The following is a 19,679-nucleotide window of genomic DNA, read 5'->3' as shown; positions in this document are numbered from 1 at the left end:
GGAAACAATACAGAAGTCAGAGGTTTCTCGCCCATTGCCATGCAGATTGATGAACCACAGTTCTGAAAGTCACCTGATCTGTCAAGATTGACCCCTGTCGGTTGCCATGGGAGATGTGCAGCAGACAGATGACATAATCATAGGAGGGGTTAAGCCTCTCAATTTTCATGGAACCCCCCAGAATTCAGCAGGCAGGCGGCTCATCATGCAGTGGACGGCATGTCGTAGCAGGGGTCGAAAGAGGCCTTGACTCTGAGATGGAAAATACATCAGTGGCCCACTGCATCCATCAGTGGGAAAGTGAAGCTACTAATGGCTGGTGAATGACAGTCTTGGGACGGCTCGATTGGCGGTAATATCCCGTCACATGCGGCAGAGATGTGCCTGGGGGCGAGGCCTGGAGTTTACGGCCTGTACGAGTGCTCATCAGCGAGAGGGCGAACTTTTGATCACCCAAGTTTTATTGCCTTTTTGGTGGCTGTCAGGCAATCCTGGTGTCATCAGGACCGCTGGTGCACTGTGGGTCTGATCTCTGACAGGTGGTCCTCTGGGAAAAACTCTTCAGGCATGAGGACTGGAGGAGAGGAAAGTCACCAGAACCAGTCAAATCTGGTTATATTAAATGGTGTGGTTAGATGCTTAGACATATACAAAGTCAACTTTACACCATTGGCATCTCAGTTTAAAAACTAGAGGGCTAAACCTAGGGGCTTGTTACTTCTTCCTAAATGTACAAAAGCAATGTACAAAAGCGATCTACAACTTCAATTTAGTAACAGTACCGTTTCCAAATCAAAAGGTACAAACACCCGAGGTTTTGCTGCAGTACCATAACAAGCTGCTAGGGAGCCCAAAATCTTAATATTTTGTGGTCTCATCTAGACCTACTCACAAACTGAATATCAAGACAATCTATCCAGGCATTCTGGAGTTAACATGTTAAAAGACACAACCGGAAAAAGATATCCCAGCGGGCCAGCTACCTAATGACCTCAGTAGGACTTAATTGCCAAGGTGCAGCCTGTAGGCTGAAGGTTTTATCCACTGATACAGCACAAGTGTTCCTGAGAGAAGTGTGCTCAGTTTTCTTACCCTCCGTGGGACTAGAACTTGGCGTTCTGGTTGGCCTATGACACTGGGAGCGTTAAGAAGTCGCTCAAGATGTCGGTTCTCCTTGAAGGTCTCGGGGAAAGGGCCTGTCATGGAACATGGTAAAGATCACACTGTCTGGTTTGGAAAGTAATGTCACTAGAGCAACAAAATCATAGCATGTCCAGGACAACAACAAAATTCTGCTGCAGTACCAAGGTCACACACCAGAGGGCCCAAAATTGTCCTTGTCTGTCCATGACCTAAACGCATACCAAATATCATTACAATCCATCTAGAGGTTCTTGACTTATGCTGACCACAAAATGCGGGAACACACACACACAGACACACACTCAGATAGACAGGCCAAAAACTGTACCTCCATTGTTCATGGAGGTAAATTATAATGACAGCGGTCAGTCCTGTGTGATGACCAGAGACTTGTTCTGCCATGACCAGGGGTCAGAGTGGATTGACTGCCTGCAGGTGCATCCATCACAACCCATTTACCTCACAGGGTCTGATCAGAACATCTCCTCTCCCTCCCCGGTGCACTGCCAGGTTTGGAGTCCTCCAGCGCCAATAGGAATCCAATAGGCATAAAACCTGACTTATCTTGGGTTTGGAGCTGGGCTTACTAGATGCAGTTCAGGTGTTGCTTCTGTCTAGTAGGCACAATTGAAGCATCCATTACAGTACAGATTGCTTGTTGATTTTTTAGATGTTAGTTGTGATGCTTGTTGATTTTGTAGAAGCTAGGAAACTTGGTAAAAGTTTTCTTGAAGCCATGCAAATATGGCAAGTTTAATCTTGACTACTGTTACAGAGCTCAAGTAGAGATTGACTCAATCATCCGTCAACTTCCGTCAATTCATGATCTTGACGTTCTAATATGTTAAAGGGACATATTGTAGAGTTTGGTGGGAAAAAACTACAAATATTCAGAATTTGAAAAATCTACATTTAGATTCACATTCATTTTGTAACTTATTTGTAATTTATTTCCAAATAAGCTCTAAATATTTCCCGTCATTTTGTCACATTTCAATCATCAAGAAATGACGAAAACGCAAAACTGGCAAAATCTGGCTTATTTGCATATTATTTCGTGGTCCCCACGAAATAATATGCAAATAAGCCAGGCGTAGAATGCTAATACTCACCCAAATCAACCATTGCGGTCGGAGATTGAGCGTCACAGGAAAATCACCACAAGTGAACAAACTTCAGAACTTTGCACGTTTGGTTGCACGTTCGGTGGTACGTTGAAATGTTGGACAACATACAAGTCAAGCAGCGGTGGGAATTGCGGATGTAATCTCTTTTTAAGACGTTCCTACGACACTACAAGTCGCATTCATACGTGATGAATATTGCTGTGAAGTGTAATAAGGTAGATTCAACTTATGATGTAGAAGAATAAACAAAAACAGTGAATTTGTTTTATGTTTCGATTACAATACGTCCTTTAAAGAACAATCAGTCCTTTCATTTCAACTTGTGCAGTGTGTTGTATGTGTAAATATCCTCACTTTGTGTATGTTCTCTCATTTGTTTGATTTAATATTGTACCAGATAGTAATTAACCTTTTTAGTGCTGACAGACCCTATTACCAACACAAGTTTGGTTTCAAAATGTGTACCTCGAAGGAAAAAGTTCAAGTTACTTTCCAAGACACCCGTTACTGACTTCTAATGGCCCACCATGTTCCCTGTCCTGCGTCGCAAAGTCCTTCCAAATCCCTCCATCCTTCAACCCATCACAGTCCCTTCTTCCTGCATGTGTCTCCTAAAGCTGATCTAAGCCCAGACTCCACATGGTGTGGCATGCCTCGATCCTTTATTGTGGTGCCAAAATTGTGCTTTCAATCAAGAACATCTATCCATAGCCAATTGTGTGTGCGTGTGTGTATCTGTTTCTGTACCATCCCTATACATGAATGTTCACCATCCTTCCAATACGTTGATGAAGGTTTAAGACATCCAGCTATTAAGATATGCCAAATAGAAGTTACTCACCAAACCATGTTTTGTGGATCGTCACCTCAAGAATGCATTGTATAGTTTTTGTTAATTGTCTGGTACGTGATGTGTATATTTTGCTATTGTTTCGGGTTCAAAATTGTCAGCAAACTCTGTAATTCAGGGTGTTTTCCCCTACCCATGTACATTTGCGCTTGGTAATAATAATGAACGTTCAAGCAACTGGATGTGATTTTGGGAACGGTCAGACCTTTCAGGTAGCATCCGCCACCTTTTGTCAGTAACACTGAGTGAGATCTGGAAACCAGTAGGTTTTTAACTACAAACTATGAATTGATATGCAAATAAAATGAAATTTTTGACTTTGTCTTATTTTTTTTTTCTATTGGACTGTCTAAAATTTGTTTTCATTTTCTTTGCATATCAATTCATACTTCATGGTTAAAAACCTACTGGTTTCCAGATCTCACTCAATGTAACTGACGAAAGGTGGTGGATGCTACAATGTACCTGAAACATCTCTCCAAAATCATATCCAGTTGCTTGTACTGAGTAACTGCTATTTGGTGCATCCTTCCAATATATTTGATGAATATACAGAATTTGAATCAATAAGAAGTTATACCTTCACTGATTAAAATCTATAAACTTAAATCTCTCTATTCCTGAAACACATTTTATGACAGGGAATTATTAAAGTCAGTATAATACAACATTGATTATAACATTTAGTAGTTTGCCATATACAATCTCATTGGTTATGGTAGAAAACTTTTGCCAATCTGACATTTGTAACAATTCATCATTCTGTTGTTTCTGGCCAATTAGACTTAGATTCTGAAAGCCTTTGGCCCAGTGACATGTGAAATTGAGTGTAGCAGTATGATCTATAGTCAGTTTAGAATCCGGAGCTACTTAATTATTCACTAATCTTGGATAGAACCTTTGATTTGTAGCCTAAGATTCAAGTTACATGTCTGGGATTGTCTGTAGTTTTAGAGGGGCTGTATGTATATTGGATAAAACTTCAGTTCCTGCAAGGTTTAGAATACAGGATATCAAACAACCGTACTTGCTTCTGAATACAGTTAGTATTCAGTCCGTGGATTTTCTATAATAGTCTCGGTCCAAAGTCAACCTGAAAGTGAACCTTTGCCTCAGAAATGTTTTCATGATTCAATTCATTTCTGTCATAAGACTCAAAGTGCATGTGGGACTTTGTATATGCTTGCTGTTCAACATCTTTTGATTTTGAAAATACAATTTTTTATTCCTGTTCAGAAATCAGTATTCAGAGCTGACAAATCCATGACATTCTCTGATTAAAATGTCACTGTTTATAAGAGAATGAAACTGGGCATCAAGAGGAAAAATGATTCAGAAGCATCAGGGGACGAGAGACAAAAGTTGGGAACCAGGATTCTGTTTTGATGTTGTTTACACTTTTCATCCAAACACAGTTAAGTCAGGGGATGACAATGGCTATCTTATACCACCCCATTGGTCATGTTTGCAGAAGAATGTAACCTTTACTTGTAGTCTTGGCAAACTACAAGTGAATCACAGTGGGAAGGAACACCTTCTGAAGACAAGGTAGCGATTGTTTTGTGAAAAACACTGGTATGAGTCAGTGTGTGTGGGGGCGGTTAGTCCAGGATCCGCTAAAGGTCACTATCAAAGCTCGCTGCTATCAGTAGTGCCTTTCTGACACTTAAAGCACAGCTTATCACAAATTACTTGTTTTTCTGTTGCCAGGGGAAAGGATAGACCTCACATTGACTATTGTTACACAGACACAACAGTTTGACTCAGAAATAGCATGTTAACAATGTTCTTTTTTCATTAAGGTACGATTTGCTGTTTTGAACAAAATTTACAAATGGATGTACATATCATTAGCCCAACTTGAATAATGTAAAACCTAAGATAGTCATTTTGTTGTAGTGAATAGTTTTATTCCATACTTATGTCTTGTTCTATGTTTACCGTTGTTGCCATACTTTGTACCTGCTACAATAGTCGCGCAATAAAGTTCTTCTATCATAAATTTTCATTCCCTTACCGAAAAGCAAGAATAGTTAGTCAAATGAATTAGCTTTTTTCTGTACTGTAATTTGTACCTATCACCTATGTACACCTTGGTCTCAAAGGGCTATATTTGCAATTTCTCTCTTGTCTTGAAGAGGTTCCTCCAGCAATGAGAGTCTTGAGGAATTGACTTGGCTGTGTTCTGAACTTCTCCAGAGGACAGGGGTGAAGGAGGAGTAATTGGGTTGGGGTAGGATGGTCCCTTCTCAGTCTGCTATTCAGAAAATAATCATCACAAAGTGAGTAGACTCATCAACCAATCCCAGCCATCATCATCATCATCGTTCATTTTGTGCTGCTAAGAATAGCAGCTTCATGTCTCCCATATTCATCAGTTAATTATATGATGTTAATCCTATCAACAAGGGGACTGAAACAGTCTACAAAACAGATTTAAAGAATCAATACATGAAATACATGGGAATGAAATTTTTATTTCCCCCCAGACCGTTTAATAGTTTCTTAAATGTCTGCATGTGCCGTATGGTCCCATCCTCTCATGGTAAGGACAGGTGCAGGCGTGCCATTTTGGGATGGGACAGGATGAAATATGGAGCAGCCTCAGACGCTAGGCTGGTTGTTATTACCGTCTGGCTGGGCTGTCTGCGGAGAACGTGCCCTGCATGAGTGGTGAGCCCAGAACTGTGCCAACATCGGGCGCGGCGAAATCAGTTGCACGCTTCACGTTACCGCTGGCTTCATGACGCATGATAGAATGGTGGAGGAAGTAAATGCAAAGAAGTACATGTCATGAAGTTAAATTTGTGTCAGGGCGGTCTCCTGGACCCGTCCCTTTATCTTAAGCTTCCTGACATCAAATTGATGGAAATGTATTTTCATAAGTTTAATATGACAGATTTAACAACAGAAATTAACAACATGAGCCCCAATCAATAACTGAGACTGAAAAAATTAAAGATAAAGATAGCTTTGACTTGTATATTTCTTAGTGTAGACATTAACCTTATAAACTACAATCTTGTTGGTCTGTTTTATGGAAATGTGACATTTTAGGTTTTTGAATCTGAATCAAAGAGGGTGATGGCAACCAGTCTTCTGTTGGGGCCAAGTTGTGAAGCCCTGGAGTTGGGTAGTGTTTTCCTCTTGATTGAGAAGAATGCCAGTATTAGATCTAATAGCTTGCTATACAGCTGGTGTTATTGTTGACAGAAGTCATTTTGCACAGTAATCTTATAGTACAGAGAATACAAACCAAACAGTAAACATCAAAATTAATTTGTGAATAATTGCTCGCAATCGTAAGTAAGATATCTAGAAGATTTTATATTTACTCTGTTTTGATGTTTTTGGAAAGGAACTTACTTGTCCTGCTGATATTTGTGGCAAAGCTATAACGTTAATGTATGTTCAGCCACTAAAGTGACATTTCTTTTCCTTTAACGTTACATCAAAATAACCAAATATCAAGTTGGATAGTCTGCAAGCTGAAATTGCTTTTTGATGTTTGACATGATAAGCACCTCGTTTTTGGCAATTGACAATATATCTTGAACTTTATTGCTAACATTATTTTTCTAGCAAAGCTTGATATTTCATTGATAAAGCAATAGTGGTAAATAAACGCCAAAAAATGAGGATCAAAGGTCAAAGGTAGCTTGGAAGAAAATTGCAAATGATACATTAATGTTCTCACATGCCTGTATGTGTTGTGTTATCATTCAGATGTCCTAGGAAAAGGTGAAAAACGAATTGAAGTGTACGTGGTGTCTGGTATGGAGTAAATGGCATGTAATTCTGAGGTAATGTCAGAAGACATCCCCTAACGGAACCTCAGTGGGGTAATGCAGACACCACTGCAATACCACAGCACAGGCCATGCCGGAGACAACATTATACCTCTCATTTTGAACTTGGAAAAATGGGGAGTGGCAAGGACAAGGAAAATTCTGTCCTGTGATTGGGTGGAGCTGTGGTAGATGTGCAAACAAAAGGATCAATTTCCTGCTCTGCAGCCTTCCCTGTGTATAAATAGACGTGTCAAAACGCTAGGCACTTGATCATTGGCCTTGGCCTGACTGTGATAACGTCACATGCCGCTCATTTTCTAACTGCTGTGTGCTGGAGGAAGTAAGTACCCCACGCTTCCCTTCAAATCCTGGGTTTTAGCCTCAATCTTTGTAACTTTCCTTTCCCGCCGGGGTGCGATCACGTTTCCCACTTGTTTAACCCGATTAGTAACAGTAGCAAACGGCGAAAACAATGATCGTTTAGAAGTAATATAGGAAAAAGGCATGAGTTCACCTCGTTGGGTGGTGTTTGGGATTTTCGGTTATTTCGGTTGCACCCAGTCGGTGAAACCGATCCGGGGTCTTGCAGCTACGCCAAACATCGTTGTCAGTCTAGAATAATCTTAATCATCTGTATATACTGCAGTCATTAACAGGATTATTATATACAGTTTAATTTCAAGTGATATGGAGTAATGGTATACTTGTCAACAAAAGCACGGGAGGATATTGTTCCCATAAGGAAATCATTTTTGGTAACATGATATTTGCAATTAAAAGAATAACAACTGTGATTATTTCCTGGAGGGCGTGATAGGAGTTTGGGGAGATCCTGATGATAAATCACTAGGCATTTGTTGGGCAGTGAAGCTTTGAAGGTGCCTAGGGGAGGGAAGCATGGTTGTCTGCTTGCAAATCAAGGATATAATCAAGTGGTATACTTGGCTGTGTGGCATACCAATTGTGGGAGATGTGGATTGAATTGTTTGTCTAAGGGAGGCACTTTGCATTTTTTTAGAGCACTTCTTCTGCATTGGGCATATGAGTACTAGTGTTGTAAATACCTGCTGCATATTTTGTATGCGGGAGGTCTATTTGTAGTCCATATGTGTCTGTTGTGTGTGTCTGGAGAGAGAAAAATATTTAAAGAAAACAATGTAGAAAGGACTTCACTAAGGTCGTGGTGCATTCAAAATAGATGCCCCTGTGAAAATGACTATATGGTCAATTTGTTGGTATTTGAGCACACTGATCATGATCGAGAACTGTTCCACCTTTATGTAAATACTTTTTCTAAAAAATCATATGATGTGAACAGCATTATTTGCTATCCATACAGATTTTGCTATCATATACAAAATTGACATATTCTTGGCACCTAACAGCTTTAAAAATACACTATGATAAGCAACTTTTCATCTCTCAAACTCGTTATATTGTATGTTGTCATCTGCTGTGTTGGTCCAAATAGGAATTTTGTATTCACAGTAAACATGTTGTGTTACAGGTATCTGGAAATTTTTGCATAAATTTGCATGATTGGTAGAAAAGAAAAGTACAGGAGCATGGATCCACCCCTCTTCATGATAAAGAAGCTTACTAAAACCACTTAGGAGTTTAGACAACTGTGCCTGATAGTGGCCCTTGAAAATCAATTGCCTTTGAGTTAAGAATTCAACTTACGTCCAGAAAGTTCTTCAATCATGGAGAGAGTGCTCGGTGCTCAGAATGTTGAGGCAGACGCGTACATGTGGGTGATTCAGATAAAGAGTCACGGCAGCCACTGCCTTCGCTGAATATAGATTGCTGTTTACATTTGGAATTTTTCAAATGTAACTGTTGCACGGGTTGTCGTACAGTACATAGGGTTTGAATGACTGCTAATAAACTTGCAAAAACTGTCAAAAAGAAGTAGAGAATGTTCCATTGAGGAGAGCCTCTGATTATGTCTTTTTATTGGGGTAATCAAGTCTCTTTGAAGATAGAAATGATAGAGATGCACAAGCAAAATTTTGGCACATTTCAAAATATACCTGCCAAAACATTAAACAAGACTAGCTTTGTTTGTGTAAAAGAACTTTCTTTCAAATACTTGAAGAAACCCTCAGGCTCCTTGTGTTATATAATCAAATACTGTATATGCAGAAATGTTCACTGTGGTTTTATGTTCGCAGTTTTCGCGGCGACTGTTTCACCGCAAACTTAAAACCACCTCAAACATTTCTGTCCAATACTGTAGCAGTATGTGACTATAGCACTGCCGCAAACTTAAAACCACTGCGAACACCCCATTTTCACCTTGGCGCGAAATAAAAACCATGCAAACTTAAATGCATTTACAGTAAATGCTATCTACGACGAATTTGCCCTTGAAGAATGCTTGATGCTTGTCCATTCCTTCAGGCAGTGTTTCTTGTATTGACTATACCTCCATTGACTACACTTGTAATGTTGTACAAGTCTGAGTTCAGGATATGAAGGATGGATCTGAAGTGGAACTCTGGCTTTTACCCAAGGGTATTAAAGTGAACTGAAAGGTTTCTAACTGAGATTGATTACTGGTTAGTCCATGGATGAAGGGATAGGATAAATGGACAGCATCGAGAGTGAAAAATCCAAACTGAAAACAAAACTCAGTTTGACCACCTGTTTGTAAACTGTAGCCAAATTCAGTAAAATGCACCATTAATATATTGTCTATATGTCATATGTTATATGTCTTGTTTTTTCTTATACAGAGAAAAATGTTCTTAAAAGATGAAAACGTTCTGTGTTTAAGAAAAATATTTTGTCCACGAGTTAAGAATTTTTCTCTTATCTTACAAAGATTTTTCAAGAAAGGGGAGAGAAAAATTTGAATATTTTCTAAAAAATAACAAGAAAAATAATCTTGAAGTCAATGAAAACAAGAAATTTTGATTTGAATTTCTAGAAATCCTTGAGAGTAAAAATCTGAGAAATAGTTTCGTACCTTAAAACAATTAGGAAAGTGTTCCTTGCTGCGAGAATTTCCATGGAAAGAATCAAACTCATTCTTCAATTTTTCTTTCTTACTCATTCTTAATTCTTAATATAAGACACAAGTTAAGAAAAACGAGAAAAACTAGAAAAGCAAGAAAAAAATTTTTGGTAGTGAAAGTTCCCTTGCTGTTTCAGTAGCGGAGTATAATTTTACAGGGAGGGGTTGCTACCCCTTCGCCCAATGTAATGGGCTTGTCCATGTGTCTCTATTCACTTAATCCAGTTTCAACTGTTTCAGTCAGGCCAGACAAGCTCGCTGATCCAACTCAAGTCTGTATATGCCACTGGCCTGCTTTTCTGCATAGCAATGTTGCATATATGTGCGATGAATCAGAAATAAAGTGCATGCACACTGCAGAAAACCTAGTTGGTATTCTGTTAGTTGCCCGTCACTTGTTATCAGTTGTCATTTGGGGAGGGGTCCAACTTCTTGGTCTCCTCTACATGTACGTGCCCAAGTAGCAATGACCATATGCATGCATAGCATATGAATCATTTTTAGCCGTGGGCGAAAAATGATAACAGGGCCAAATTCATTGTGCAAAAGTTTCGTTGCTGTAGTTTTTTTCTTAGAAGAAGTAGAAAAGAAGGTCAAGTTACAAAGATATAAAGTTTTTAAAAAATTAGGCTGTTGAAGCTTAGGTCAAGGGCGTATCTATTGATAAACATAATCGTTGTGAGAGCTTGATTATTTTTGAATTGTTGTAAACAGTCACTTAGTGATGTAGAAAATGTTTTGGTGTTATATTATTGTAGAAGCTTTTTGGGAATGCAGCGTTTCAGCTTAACAGCAAATGCATTCAATTTGACACGTACAAATGCTCTCAGCGGTAGACACAACATATGTGATGAACATTGTACAGCCTGCAGCTAAATGTTGGGAAACTATTCTGTAAAATGTGCAATGAATAATGACGTTCTAATCTTTCAATGGGTCCTCATCGTGTGGGAATGACCAAAACATGTGGACCATAATGGCAAAGACTGCCTTTTCCACATCATATCTTATAATCAAATTGTATACTAGTATTCATTTAGTACAAATATACATTACATCATTTTTCCTTTGAACGAGTGTAGACAGACGAGCGACCCCCGAAAGTCAGACTGCCAGCTACCAAAGCCTGTTATAGTTCTGTTTGTGTAAGGTTTCACATCAGCCGTACTGTTAAGCGGTAAATTTACAGTGACTTAAACTGTGTATACTGGATACTTCCATAGAATAAAAGAGATATTCAGTCGTTTCTACCATGTATAAGTATGTACCTACATGTACGTGTATACAGATATGATGTTTAGATTCACTAGGTGCAGTATGGCAGCTTAAAAGAGCTATAAACCGAACATGCAGTGTTCCACGTTCAGAGAGTTTAATTTTTTGCAGAGTTTTGACCTGATTGTGACTGCTGGGGCAGGGTGTCCTTTGTGTGTTCTGTTGACAGTTTGTCTGTATTTGTACAGGGAGTGTTAAATAGGCAATGACTCACCTCCTCCCTCACACACTGTTTACATTGTTGGTAATTGGGTGGGTTTTGTCCCATGGACTTACTGAAAAAACCAACCTTTACTGTTAAATTGCTTGCATGGACTTGGTCATCTCAATGGTGTGAGGTATGAAAAGGAAGAAAAGGAATAATCTAAAAAGTCTGTGTCTTAAGCATAATATGTCTGGCAACTGGTAAAAATGTCTCAAAATAGTTGTTTTTTGTTTTCTACAATATGTGATAGTTCATAATACTAGACCTAAATGTATTTAGCCTGCAAGATGACAATTTTGTTCATCTATTTTTGGCAATCTTCAAAATTCTTCTGCAAATTGGAGATAAGTATTTTGAGCTGTTAGCCTGGCTGACAGAGAGACAGATTTTGAGCCCTGAATCAAGTTGGAACGTAGCTTGCCGTGAACTTTGTTGTATTCCTAAAGAGACTGGGATATCCATTTTTGGTCACAGAGTAAGAAAGGCTTTGCGTAGAAGATCGCAGGAGATGAAGTGCTTGGCACTTTTCAACTTTGCCATAAACATCATTAACAGCTGTCTGGAATCCTCCTTCAAAATCATAATTAAGGGCACGAACTCCATTTCCAGGTGGAAAGAATGTCGTTGTACCTCATGCCCCTCAAGCAAAACAATGCAGATGCTTAGATGACGTCACTCTCAAAAAACGTGATTACTAGACTAAGCACTCTGACAACTTTCCCAGGGAATGCGAAAAACAAGGCGGTATTCTAAACCCACACATTTTAGCCTTTCCTTGCTTGTAAATGTCCTATTGGTCGTGTTCCTGATTCCAGAACTGTTACTGTCTAGGAGAAGGCCAGCAAGCATGACTATGTATGACCTGTTGGTATTGAGCAACAAGCTCCCACCATCAGTGTATATCACTTTTTCATTAGATTTGTTGATGGGTGTCATGATGGCTGGAAGGAAATGTATTAACCAAATCTTGTCCTGTAGAAGGGGTTATGGGGCTCTATACATGTGTCACATAGCAATTTTGTAGAAGACGCAGAAGTTAGCCTAGTTTTTTTAATGGCTTTTGTTATGTTACACAGATCGGATTTTGTGGTAGGAACTCCCCTTTTTCTAGGGACATAAAAGACTATGTATAAGGCTTGTGAAGTTCCCCTATATCTGCTTGAGGTTGTCCCTGACTGGCTAAAAAGACAAATCACGCATACCTTCAGGACAAAAACTATTTTCATAGTCCTCTATATTCAAACAGCAATATGATTATTTGTTCCTTTTCCCTTTTCATAGAAAGGGGTTGGTTCCTCTGATAAATCTTGATTTCCAGCATTTGAGATTGGCATCAATATCTATAATTGCAAAGATAGTTACCCTTCTCCTATTGAGATAGCAGTTTGGCACCAAATTTTCGTTGTTTATGCTGTAAGGCAGCAGGGTTTAGAATAAATGAATAAATGTGCTCTTACTTCTCAGTACAGGTCATTATAATAAAGCAGAACTAGAAGTACAATTACAGTGATGTAAAATGTGGTATCTAACTACATCTAGCATGCAAGAGAGTCTATTGAACTGAAGCCATAGCTATCCACTTACAGCATGACACTTGTTACAGAAAGAGGGGTATTTAACTTTCTAGTGGGAATCCCTATTCCCCAGTGGGCTAGGCAGATGTGGCAGTGTTTACATTGTTGAGCCCTCTAATCCCACACAGACACCAGGAGACAACAAGATAAACAAGCACCCTGATCACTTAGATAAACAGAAAACAATGGCCCCATGCTGGGCAGAACATCATGGGTAGTTTAACCTAGATTAGCAGCTCAATGGGAGTAATCAATTAACGGGTAGTTACAACCAATTAACATGTACTAGATAAGATTGTAGTAGTGTTGACAAGTGGTGATAAACTGATTAGTACTGGTGTCCCTGGTGTGTATTGGTGGGGAGGGGGGTAGCTCATGTTGGACCAGCCTTGGAAGGGAAATTGCTTGGTTTGTATTAGAAAAAAATTGTAGAAATTTACTCTTTTGATTTTAGGAATCATAGGCATTTTATCAGATATAGATAAATGAATTTATAACATGTTTTCATTATGTAGGTCAGATTTTTTCAAAACTATAATTTGTAGTGCATTTGCCAGGTGCCTTCTACAAATAAATGAATAGAATAGATAGATAGATTTCATCCTGAAATTATTAGACAAAATAAAGTTCTTCCAACTAAATATCAACACTTGTTGGTTAAATCACAAAACAGTGCTGGTTTATCTTTATCTTGTTTCATTGTTTCCCCCTAAATGTAAAGGACACTGACTCCTTTCGTTGTTCCTCAATTTAAAAATGTTTTTAAGAATGTACACATTTTTTAAGCAAGGGGATTTTTAAGCTAAACTGGGTATAATTTAAAAACTTGGTTATTATATTCAGTATAAAGATGTATCAGTTAATTACTGTAGAACTGTACCTTGAACCCTGGCCTGTCTGGCTTGGTGACCTTGTTTTTTTTCTACCTTGAGACCCCTTTGTTTACCTTGTCAAATGGTCCATACGCACAACAAAGGCTCGTTTCCCGCCCACCCCAGTCTAACAGCGTGTGCAGCCTGTGCGATTGACCTGGTAAGTCCAACTCTATCAGGCACTGATTTACACACATTAGGCTTCTGTGGCAACCTGTCCGAAATGTAGGCCATAGGGCTATTGAGAAGGGAGGCTTGGGGCTGTATTAGTGAACTCTAATGTAGAAATCAAACCTTCTGTCCAAACTGTCTAGTACTGGAAGTTCAAGTTCAGATTGGGGAGGGGGGTACTTGCCACCATTACTTCATTTTTTGTTGTCTTATACTTAAAGACGCAAGTTGCCATGTTTTCATGTGTACTGTATGCTTTATACTGATAAGGGATCCACAGAAAGGTGGGCGTTGAGCATACTTGGAATTTAAAGAAGGAAATTGCCCGGCAGGGGTCTAAACGTTCTCAGACAGACGCCATCTTTGTTGCTCGTTGGAGAATGTAGACCTAAGTTCACACTCCACCCAATAGGAAGTGAGTTGTGTTCTGAATAGGCCGAGAATGTGCGATAAAGATCTAGTTTGCTCAGTGTGCAAGTCATTGTCTTTTCTTTTTAGTAGAACCAGCATTCCTGGCCTTGAACTCAAAGCATGGCAGCAGTATTTGGGGAGTAGGACAGGGATTGGATTTCAGTCCAGCTAGGCAGCTCCACTAGACCTTGAGTGTGAAAAATCAGACATGTAGTTTGGCATGCAGCATTCCAGGTACTGGGGATAATCATGCCAAACTCCCATAACACATTTATGGGTCAGCTAGACATGAAATTTGGCATTCATGGCAAATTACTCTGGTGAATACCATGTATAATGGGTGACTGGGATATCCTTTGTTTACACTTTCTGTGCCATGTAAAACGAACTGTAGAAGCTAAGTGCAGGTGCAAGTGCTTGTGGTATCAAGACTTTCCATATACTTAACTTGTCATAGTGAATTTCAAATGTGCCTTTTAGTTCTTCCTTTATGTCAGCTGAATCTTATATTTCAGAAAAACCTGTACAATCTATTAGAATACCATTAAACATGGAATCCAGGTAGCATTACTTGATTCTTTACTGATGGTCTTTGATTACGTATACCGAGGTGAGAAAGTCTATCTAATATTTCCCGTAGAATAAGACCGATGTTAAATCTTTCACCAGCATTTACTTACTCCACAGCACAGCTTCAAACGTTTCAGAATAAACCATACAGGTTGCTTTTGTGGTAGTTGAGAGAAAGTGCGGCTAGGATTACAAGGAAAACAGGATATGGGGTCCCCTACAACACAGGAGGGGTAACAGATCTGTCTGACCTGCTCTGACCCTATCATATGTCTCCTGGTCTGTTGACACCCTTTCTTCTTGTTGATCAACACCTGAAGGTCTGAGAGAGAGACCCGTGTTATTGTTGTGTTGAACAGGAGAGGTGGCCTTAAAGTAGGTCTGTTTAGGTCAGCACGGTTGGATACTAGTCAGGTGACCTGTGTTCAATCTCACTGACCCTCCCAAACAGTTCCGCAAAATTTCTTCTCTAATATTCATCTGGTAAAACTCTTTTCACTGAGAGGTGGCCTTGAAGTAGGTCTGTTTAGGCCAGCATGGTTGGATACTAGTCAGGTGACCTGTGAAGCTCACTGTCCCTCTCCAAGAGTTCCACAAAATGTCTTTTCTAATTTTCATCTCCTAAAACTCTTCTCGATGAAGTTGATGATGTTTAACCCTGTATAGAGTTAATTGTATCTTAATGGTTGAAGTTTGTAAAGAATTTACTTGCTCTCTTGTCTCTTTTAACAAAGTGTCACAAACCGAAAGATACCCAGTGTCCATCAGCTTTGATAGAGGAGTATTTATTTGTACAACTATGTAAACTTTGAAGTTATTTCATGGAATTGTTTTTAGATGTTCAGTTAACTTTATTTCATATTGTGTACTTCTGTTGAAAATTCTATGAAATCCAGCAGTGGTTCTGACAGAAAACGACGTACGGAGCCTACTTTATTTTTTAGACAAAACCTGTCCACTGTGTTCTATTATAATGAATGAACCTTTAAGACCTTTATTGCACACACATACCCAACTGGGTTTAGTACAGGTCACAACAGAAAACATCACAGTTTGCATATATACATACAAATATAAGCTTGCACTTGTCTAATGATGACGTTAATTTGGCCTTTTCTCGCTTCCAGTGTCAGGATCCTTGGTATTTTCACCCCTGTTTCTACCTCTTACGGTTTGATATGCCTTTAGCAGTCCTAGCACTTTCATGAAAAGAAATAGAAGAGATGGAAAGAAATTTGTGACTCCCTGTGGGGTCAATTTAAACCAGTATAACCACCTGGTCATCAAATAACATTTCACTATAAATCAAATTCGATGGCACCAAACTACAATTACACCGATATGACCGAATTGTCCAAACATGAGCTTGTGTACAATTGGGTGTGAAGTGCCAAATGTTGTACCCTTATCCTTTGGACGTCTCACAGAGATTGGTGTAGACATCTGGTATCTTACCAAGGTTTTCAGTGTCTCCCCCAAACTTCAGGAATGTTTTGAAAATCTCACATTTGCTTGTTAGACTACAAGGAAAATAAGCCACAGCGCACTAGACTCTGTGGTGAAGGGTTGAAGGACTAGTCAACAAGCCTTTTCCGTGAAACTTGTGATTTATCCCAGGAGGTCTTAAGGACTTTGCACAAGATCCATCGCTGGTTGTATGACCCTCTTTACTACCTCCTTAATAGCACTATTGCATTAGCTTGGGAAGAATGGCTCAAGTTGATAGCAAAGTGTTTCGAGCATGTATTAGCCTCACACATACTTGCGCATGTCTAGAATGTATGATTTATGCCCATGTAATCTATCAAAATCAAAATTAGCAAGATTCAATATTAATTCATGTCATGAAGCACTTCCTGTGAATGATTAGTATTTGATCCCTGGAAAATCACATGAATCATTGGGATAAATCATAAACGTCTGTGCGAGTTGGTATCATAATAACAACTGTTATTAATAAATCTTACAGCTCAACAGGGATTTCACAGATTAAACGTATAAAATTTCATAACAAATGAGTCTATTGGTACTTATTCTATGTGACTATTAATCAATGAGAACAAGGCAAAGTTCATTACTGGCTAAAACCACATTTACCAAAGGAGGCACCAATCTTTAAACTTTCTTCTCTAGATTCAAATATTCAAGCTGAAATAGTGATGCCAAATTCTAATAATCTCTAATTATGTGTTTCCTACAAATAAATACAGTCCCAGTTCAAATTCACACAATGCACCATTTTCTGTATGACATCATAAAGTACTGACAGTTATGTTTCTGACATCAATAATTTTGGATATCAAGTTCATGACATTTATGATTTTTTACATATCAATGAGCACGATGCTGCTGCTCACATCATGCCATTAGCATGATTGAAAATATTCTAATCAAACATAATCACGTACTTCTTCTACTGTAAATGCATTTAAGTTTGCATGGTTTTTATTTCACGGTAGGGAGAAGATGGAGTGTTCGCAGGGGGTTTAAGTTTGTGTTTGAACCAATAGTAGTGGTACAGTCATAGGTGGACAAAAAGTTTCGCGGGGGTTTTAAGTTCGCGCTGAAAGTTCATCGCAAAAAAACGCAAACATAAAACCACCGCAAACATTTCTGCATGTACTGTATTTGAAATGTGCTTAATCATGATACCAAGTTTAACCAGCTATCCAGACAGTAACGTGTAGTGACTGTAGAATTGTGCATAGTTTCCCACAGTGTCATGATGTCAAGCGATTTACATCATGCTTGGGGATCCCATGCTGTGAGGAGAATCAACTCTCCATATCCAACAATTGCTTAGGAGGAAAACGTTGATCGCTGGTATTCATCTGCCTCGACATAGCTGCAGGCAGCGTCATTAATAAAGCAGCGGCACCGCGGAGGCTGTGTGGGTTTATAAACTGTTTATGTCTGTAACACTGTAAGGGAACTGTATGATTTTATTGATGAGATTTGAATGATAGTTACCACGGTATCAATTTCATTTGTTTGGTTTGGAGAAGGAAGAGAGATAGGTTATAATTCTGTATATCTAATATAGTACAATGTCATGAAGTTACAAAGTCAAGTGTAAACGTATGAAAGTTTCTATGCAATATGTCATAATGGTGTAACGACTATCCTATTATTGTGTTGTATTATATGTGAGTAGACAAGAAGTAGAGTTCTCTTCGGAACTTGTGGAGAAGAGAAGTATTCAGTATAAACCAAGAAAAAAGGAACTTGTCTTGTTGATCATATGATGGGCATATCATCATACATGTAACTACATGTATTGCATCAGCCTAATAAGACACAAGATTATAGTCATGTCCGTAGGATTTGGTTTTGGATGACACTTTTGAACTGGACCTAAATGTACGTCATGATCTGTCCAACTTTGTCATGAGGAAAATGCAGATACTACCTAAACATGGAGAGAAGCCAAGTGAAGCACAATATAGTCTTGGTTTCTTTGCCATCTACCCATTTGCCAACTGGTAGTATGTCTTTGTTTGTGTCTGGTAACCAGGTCACGAATGGGTGTGGCCACGTATTGCTACTCAACAACATTCACATCAATTTATACATGGACACCATAACAGAAGTTACCATATCTTAGTACCGCATCCTTATGTTGTTTTTCCCTGTCTTTTATGTTTTAAACATCATTATTTCATACACCTTAAATGATAGAAACATCGCTGATCCAAACAGCCTAGTATGAAAAGGCGTGCCCAAATTTAACTGAAGGTCGTTATGCCATGTGATATCTCTTTATGTCTTCTATATTCATGTCCTTATACAAGGTTAAATGATGATTATGGAATAAAGTCCTTGGTTGCTACAACATACATAAACAGATGTTTGCACATAAAAGTTAAACAAAAGCTGCCGGGTTCTTTGAATTTTGTCAGGCTCTTTGAGTTCTCTCTTTATTTATCTATATACACCAATGCAGCATAACTCTTACTATCTTAAATACTTCTACACAATTTTATCTCTGGGATGTGTTACTGTGCTGGCTTGCTGACAGGGAGAGATATTATGTGTAAATAAGCCATCAGGCCTCGTTAGTTATTATGTCGTTACAAAATCATCACCTGCTGTGGTAATTCATTAATGGTCTGCGCAGTTACCTTTCCAGAAAAGGTTGAGCGAGTTAAGCCCAATACGTATCAATTCTGCAGCCGTAATTTATGAACTTCACATTTGTGCTTTTTACAAGGGGCCCACCGCTGCCCTTCCGAATGTTCTTCTTTATGGCGTCTCCTGTACTTGAAGGGCAAAGATAGAAGTGCCCGTCATAGGCGGGATGTTGTCTGTGACCTTCAGACACCCTGAATGGTGCAATAATGGCTCTCATCTTGGTGATCAATTTCTCATCAGTCTGCTGCATTGCCCGGCCCATTCGGGGTAAGAGGACGGCCCTGTGAACTTGAAATTTGGCAGGAATTCCGACGGCAACTTTTAGGCAAGCAAAAACCCCACCAGACTTATCAGAGAAAAGGCCCCAGACATAGTCTGCACAAGCTGTTATGGTCTCATTTAAAAATATCATCTGCGTATCAATGTTAACGGCGATAGCCTTATTGTAAAACTTTATTGGGGGTTGATCCATATTGAGTGAGTCATGAAACGCCAGAGTCTGTAACATGGGGCTTATGAATATTCATGAGACTGAACTTG

The 19,679-nt window shown here is 39.0% G+C and overlaps 1 protein-coding gene across 18 annotated transcripts in view; it reads left to right on the top strand.

The window, feature by feature from the left end:
- Nucleotides 1-19,679, top strand: part of LOC136423492 (muscleblind-like protein 1) — a 182,509-nt gene that overhangs the window by 55,452 nt on the left and 107,378 nt on the right. For 8 of the 18 annotated variants that reach the window (XR_010753742.1, XM_066411675.1, XM_066411670.1 and 5 more), the window contains exon 1: nucleotides 7,120-7,251. The exons of 2 other annotated variants lie outside the window; for them this stretch is intronic. The gene's annotated coding sequence lies outside the window, so the exon portion shown is untranslated. Of the gene's footprint in view, nucleotides 1-7,118; nucleotides 7,252-13,918; nucleotides 14,017-19,679 lie in introns of those variants that run through there. 8 more of the 18 variants (XR_010753743.1, XR_010753744.1, XR_010753745.1 and 5 more) reach the window with 2 other exon arrangements.

The sequence above is a fragment of the Branchiostoma lanceolatum genome, chromosome 17 (genome assembly GCF_035083965.1).
Source record: "Branchiostoma lanceolatum isolate klBraLanc5 chromosome 17, klBraLanc5.hap2, whole genome shotgun sequence".
NCBI lineage: Eukaryota > Metazoa > Chordata > Leptocardii > Amphioxiformes > Branchiostomatidae > Branchiostoma > Branchiostoma lanceolatum.
This window is presented reverse-complemented; position numbering and strand designations above follow the sequence as displayed.